This window comes from Pinus tabuliformis, chromosome 4_2 (assembly GCF_031772625.1).
Source record: "Pinus tabuliformis cultivar Carrire ecotype Pingquan chromosome 4_2, CPIR1, whole genome shotgun sequence".
Taxonomy (NCBI): Eukaryota; Viridiplantae; Streptophyta; class Pinopsida; order Pinales; family Pinaceae; genus Pinus; species Pinus tabuliformis.
The window spans coordinates 192,331,811-192,338,509 of record NC_142304.1 but is presented as its reverse complement, the minus strand read 5'-3'; the positions used below and the strand labels follow the sequence as shown (position 1 = coordinate 192,338,509).

General features: G+C 38.9%; 1 pseudogene; it reads left to right on the top strand.

Moving 5' to 3' along the window:
* Positions 1-3,096: 3,096 nt before the first annotated feature.
* LOC149168795 (monooxygenase 2-like) lies at positions 3,097-5,044 on the top strand (annotated as a pseudogene).
* Positions 5,045-6,699: the final 1,655 nt, after the last annotated feature.

Genomic DNA, 6,699 nt, shown 5'->3' with positions numbered 1-6,699 from the left:
ATCTATCTTCAGGATGAGCTAACTTGAAATTTTGGCACTTTTTGAAATTTTGGCCACCTACCGCACTGTCTCTGATCCGTATGTCACCACGAAACAATAAAAGATTGGTCATATTAGTATTTTCTCGGTAACTTCTAGGTAAAACTGCAAAACAACCCAACAGTCAACACAAAGTATGCAATCTTAGCATTCTCTGCTGAAACAATATACTTAATGCTGTTATTATTTTGCAATCATCGTTGTGTACGAGGGATGATATATGTATCTAGTAATGTGACTGCAGGTGGAGCGTGTGGGTATGGGTTCTTTGGCAGAAATCTGAATGGAGGCGATGTAGTTGCTATCGCTCAGTTATACAGAAATGGAACCGAATGCGGTGCCTGCTGTAAGGTAACCATCATCATCAAAACTATTTCACAACTCGCTACTACAAATTCTACTATAATTATCCACCTTCATCACCTGATTTTTCAATCTTAAGTCTATGTATGAATTTCAATTTTAGTGTGACAAATTCATATTGATGAAAATTATATGTAAGATGTACCAATAAAGATCTGTGCAGAAGCGAAGGAGTGAGAAGTGTTGTCACAGATTATGGGCAAGGCGACCAAACTGATTTCATCATGAGCCTTCATGGGTATTCGAAGCCTGGTTGACCCACTTACTCTGTCGTTGTGATTTCTGATAGCATGAAAATCCCCGCAATCATCAATGGGTTTCCCCTCACCACAGAGGCCTGAGATACAATGTCATTCCAGAGTGATTCCCTCTGAACAGAGCTATTCTCCCCATACACAATCGAGACCCAACAACTCCAATTATAAGCAATGGATCTCACCTGACAATGCATGATTTGGTCGCTTTGATTTAGAACGGTTACATCAACATCCTTTCTTTCTTCTCCTTCAAAAACCACGTCCTTCTCGATATTCAGCAAGGGTCGCCGCCCTCCCCTTCTGGAACCCTCTGTTGCAGCTCTTGCTCTCTTCTAGGTTGAGGACGTAGGGAAAAAGGCTTTCAAGAAGGGATTCGCAATTAACGCAAAAGAAGAGGGATTCGTCACTAAACAAACAAAGGATTCGTGCTTGCTAGCATTTGATCTTAATTCAACTCTTATGCCTCCGGATCCTATCCGACTTACCGGAATGCGGACTCAAGGGATTCGAGCGCAATAACACGTAATTGCAGTTACTCTGGCCTAATGGGAAATGCATGCACTACTACTGACACGTGAATTGCATGCAAACTCCTACTAACAAGTGCTTTTCTTAAGGTTGAGTTTAAATATATTATTCGATCTGTTTGGGTTCCACTTGGTTTTTTTTTAACTTTATTAACACACTCCTCGACATACATGAAATCTTTGATACTTTACATATATTTGCCACTATGCAAAGTCTTGTAGAGTATATTAAAAAAGAATGTCAATAAAGAACGGGTTGTGTTTATACTTCCTATTTACTGCCTTTTTGATATGCCTTTACTCTGAGCCAGAAAACAATATTGATTCTTATTACTTACGAGTATCCACAGCCATCACCCATCCAAGATGAACGAAAGAGAGATAACATCATTTTTGATTTATTGTGATGCATCACAGAGCCAAGCCAGCCCAACACGTGCTTTATTACGTTTCATTACGTTTATAAAACTACGCATCTGGACAACACACCTGCCCAGGGAGGGTCCCTTACCGACAGACCAGATACCTGCCTACTGGTGGGGAAAGTGCGTGTTCACCGATCTGTCAAGCCTAGGCACTTATTCTACTGGCTGGACTTTAGACCTGCCATGTCTGATTGGCTGCTGGCTTATAATGGATGGTTGCCTGGGCTGGGCTGCCTTGTTTATTATAAGTGTATGGCTGGCCGGTTTACAATGGTTGGTGGATTGCCTCGCTGTCTGGCTGATGAGGAATGTAGATCTGCTGGCTGGCTGAAAACAATTGTTGACCCTCAGAGTTTCTATTTTTGCACTATAGTATTGGAGTAATAAGCGGTTTGGGGGCACTTTTGCTAGCGGATGCCGACCAAAAAGAACTAGTTTCATTAATGTACTACTGTCCACAAATGACAATGCAATGCACTGTTCGATTAAGAATTTCGATGTTCATTGAACATTTGAAGAATGAAAAATGCACATTTGAACCATGAAGCATGATTCAGATTATCGATTTTTAGAAATAAATTGAGGGAACAGAGCTCGAAAATTTAGTCATTTTGCTAAAGTTTGTGAAGATTTGATTTTCTTGTGTTGTGCTTTGTAACAGGTACTTGCCTCTCCCACATGGAGTGCTGGAGATCGTTGCAGCAATGGCGTTTTTTGCAGAGTATTTGCCATGTTGGTCTTGAAGGCCGCAACCAGGTGGCATTACATTTACATTGCAGGGTATTTGGTTTTATCAGGTTGCATTTACTTTGTATGGCCCTATGTTGGTTGCAGCCTTGTTCTGTTTCTAGTTTTTTGTTGACTTTGCAGGGGAAGTGCTAATCTGGCTTTCGCTGATTGCCTTTGTCGTTTATTATATGGCTGAGTTGTCCGATACTTAGGGCTCTCCCAGCAAAAGGCAGGGACTAGCTGCAATGCAGCCTCCCTTATTTAAATATATTGATGTGAGTGATGTGTGGCCTGTAATGAGTCGTGCAAAATTCGAAAATGATTTCAAACGACTTCTGTTTATAACATAGAGAGAGCAAACGATGATGTTTGGCCACCGCACCTGAAGTTTGGCAGTCTAACAAACTCGGTTATCTTCTTTTTCTTAAGAGTTTTGAGAAAAAAACAGTTTAAGAAACTCAGTTATCTTTTTTAAGAGTTTTGACAAAAGATGTGGAGAGTCTTTAAGGAAAGATTCCATTTTAGTCAACTGTTCAAATTTAACCTCTGATGACGATGATTCCGCTATTATCTCTCTATGATTTGTCCCTCAAATTCCTCGGGCATTTCTACCTAAGGAGCCTGCACGATCTATTAGATTCTTCCACTATATATAAACGTGTGTGTATATACACCCTCCAGGCATAATGTCTGTTTCGGATTGCACGATCGAAGTGAGATTGCAGGTTTAATTTGTGAGAGAGAAATCGTGGGAGCATGGCCACCCCCAACAGTCTCTTCAGTTCTAATGGAACTGAAGCAATTAATATTGTAATTGTAGGAGGCGGCGTTGCAGGGTTAGCCACTGCCATTTCCCTCGACAGGTGAGTCTCGTCTCATGATCTCATTTTTCAGCTATCTTGGTTACTGAGAAATAATAATACTACAAGCACTATACGTTGACCCAACATTAACATTAGTATTATGGGGATGGGGATGTGAATGTGAATGGATGCTGCATGCAGGATCGGCCTCAAGAGCCAAGTGCTGGAGCTCGCTGATTCTCTTCGAACTACTGGTGCCGCTTTAACTGTATGGGCCAATGGTTGGAAAGCGCTTGACTCTCTTGGTGTAGCAGATACCCTTCGTGCAAATTATAGTCAGCACGAGCAGTAAGTAAATATTATTGCCAAATTTATTGAAGAAAATAATGGAGCTTCACTTTGCTATTCGTTGACATGGTGATGCAGGATACGGGATTGGTCAGTGTCTTCTGACGTCCAGACAGACGTTCAACTCAAAAAAGAACTCACAGGGTAATCGATTTATAATTTTACTCATAATTCGAAACATGCATGTCAGTAGAGAATTCATATAATTATATTCATTTTCAATTAAATTTGTGATGATCATCGAGTTCAGGAGATCAAGTAAGGAATTTCGGTGCATAGAAAGACAAGTTGCTTCTGGAAACACTAGCTACAGCATTGCCTGAGGGAAGTATCAGATTCAACTCTAAACTTGTTTCCATCCATAAAAAGGCCGGCTCTCCTTTCACTACTCTAGAGCTGGCAGATGGAACATCCATCACAGCCAAGGTATCAACAATTAATTCATGATATACTCACCATTTTAATTTTTGTGATGATGATTTCTAAAATATCTCTTGAAACTGATGTGATGTGATGCGATGTGTACTTTATGAGGATCAGATCGTAATAGGTTGTGATGGCGTGAATTCGGTCGTTGCACAGTGGATTGGTTTAGAAGCGGCGAAGAACACAGGACGCATTGCGTTCAGAGGGATGGGAGAGTGTCCCCAGGTTTACCATGCAGTAGAGGAAAGGATGCTACAAGTAATGGGTGCAGGGGTGAGGGCAGGAATGATTCCTTGCGCAGGCAAACGAGTGTTTTGGTTTATAACCAGGAAATCACAACCACAAGGTAATTGAATATGATTTTTCCCACGTTTTCTTTACTTGTATTTCCATGATGGTTATAAGTGGTGAGATGAGATGATGAGATTCAATTTACAGATGCCCAGCTATCTCATGATTTGGAGGGCCTGAGACGGTCGGCGTTAGAGACGGTAAGGTGTTTTCCAGAACCCATTGAAGAGCTAGTACAGTCCAGTTCCGCTGACACGTTGACTATATCGGATCTAAGGTTCAGATGGGAATGGCCGTGGAAATGGAGCAGTAAGGCAAAGGGCAAGGGGAGCGTCACGGTTGTTGGAGACGCGTTCCACCCAATGACACCTGATCTGGGTCAAGGCGCTTGCTCCGCAGTGGACGACGCTGTCATTTTGGCCAGATGCATCTCACTCGCTAATGTAAAATTGGAGGACATAAACCTAAAATGGGGAGAAGAGGAAGAAAGAAAGGTAGAGAAATGCTTTCAGCTATACTTGGCTGCGAGGAAATAGAGAGTGTTGAGCGTGGTTGGATCAGCATTTGTGATGGGCAATGTGCTGGATGGATACTCTTCTTTCCTGCGATTCCTTCGTGATTGGATTTGGTTGCCTTTCTTTTCCATGTCACATCTTCCCTACTTCGCATCCATCTCTGACTCTGGTACTCTGCCTATCGATAAACTGCCGTTCCCATCATCCGCATCAGCTCATGCTCATGAATTATAATTGGTTAAGATGAAACAACTATTTTCCATTGAAATTACGGTGCGCTGTTGGCTTCGCTGGTCGTAGACTTCGTTCGTGGGAGACTTACGATGTGTCCACCTAGGCAGTTTAATGGAAATGGAATGAATAAATCTACTCTACGTTTGTTGAAGACCGCTCTTCAATATTATATTAATGCTACTTAGTGCTATGGGAAACAAAAGAAATTATTGCAAAATCGTGCAGTTCACGTCACCTCACTTTCCAAATATCTTTTGACATGCTCCTTCAACTAAATTCTCCTTGGCATTGAATCTTTTAAGCTTATAATACTATATGTATATATTTTCTTCCTAATTTAAATATATTATTATTGTTCGAAGGTTCTATATGTATATATTTTCTTCATAATTTAAATATATTGTTATGGGTGGAAAGTTCTTTTTCCTATAAATTTAGAAAATGAAAAACTCTCTATTAGTTTGTAATGCGAATAGAAATGAACATATTTTTATGTTAACGAGTTATTTGTGAAATTTTAGTTGCCATCCTCAACACACATAACCACTTATATTCCAAACGAATTCTTGATGTTTACTTATTTTTCCATCGTAAACATTTATTTTCCAATTAGTTATAGTAAAATATAGACCATCTAAAACATATGTTGAATATTCTTAAAAATAAAATTTATTTAAATTTCTGGTCATAAGAAGAAGAAATGAAGGGTTTTAAAAATGTATATGGTTTAAATAAAATCCTAACTTCAAGTCAATTTCCAATAACTTACCTAAATCACTCACAATTAGGGATCAATTATAAGTTTTTTTCTCTCAAAGTTGTGGCATGGCCACCTCACATATTCTTTACGGAGGATATTTATGGCCTAATAATGATGCATATTTCGCTTAAGATTCGTAAACAAACATTCTTCTGGATTACCAAATTCGTCTCCATGTCTTGGTCACAAATAGTTAAAATTGTGAAGCTTCCACGATTTCCAATTAAGGATTTTCCTAATAATAAATAATATACAAGAATTAGGAAACTTTTCATTTAGAATAAGAACACTACCATTCTCCGCCACATTTCATGCAATATCCTCAAAGAAAAAGAGAGTTTTGGTAGCTAGTCTTAAACAACACTTTCCCAACAATCCCACCAACAAGAAAGTATTTTTCCTCCATGTTTGAGTTCGCCAACGTCAACTATCAACACAATCATCCTAAACTACTACATAACAGCATACCTTTCATTCCATATCATTTTTCTTGCACTTTTTGGTATATTCGTAATGCTGAGGAAATCCGAAAATTGAATTTTTTAGCAATTACTTTGATGTGAGAGATGCCTTATTCTCCATCTCCTATCCCTTTGTTGATAATCTAACCCAACTTATTCCACCTACTTTATATTTAATAAATACCCAAATATTGATTAGAACCTATAAGACAAATTATATAAATAATGAAAAAAACTTCCATCATATTTTAGGCTTGTCCCAATAGATAATTATGGAAGACGAACCTCTTCTTGAGCTTGTCAAGTTGTACAATAAGTGTGGAGTCTTCACTCGATGAGCTTGTGACACAAAACATCCATTCATGGGATGTTAAAAAAACATCTCTAATTTCACTAAATATAAATAAATATCTCCCAAATACTTATTTTCAACCCTCCTAAACCATCTTTCCAATTAAAAAAAATGCCTATTTTAACTAGATACTGATTTTTATACTACATAATAGCTATAAACCCCTCTC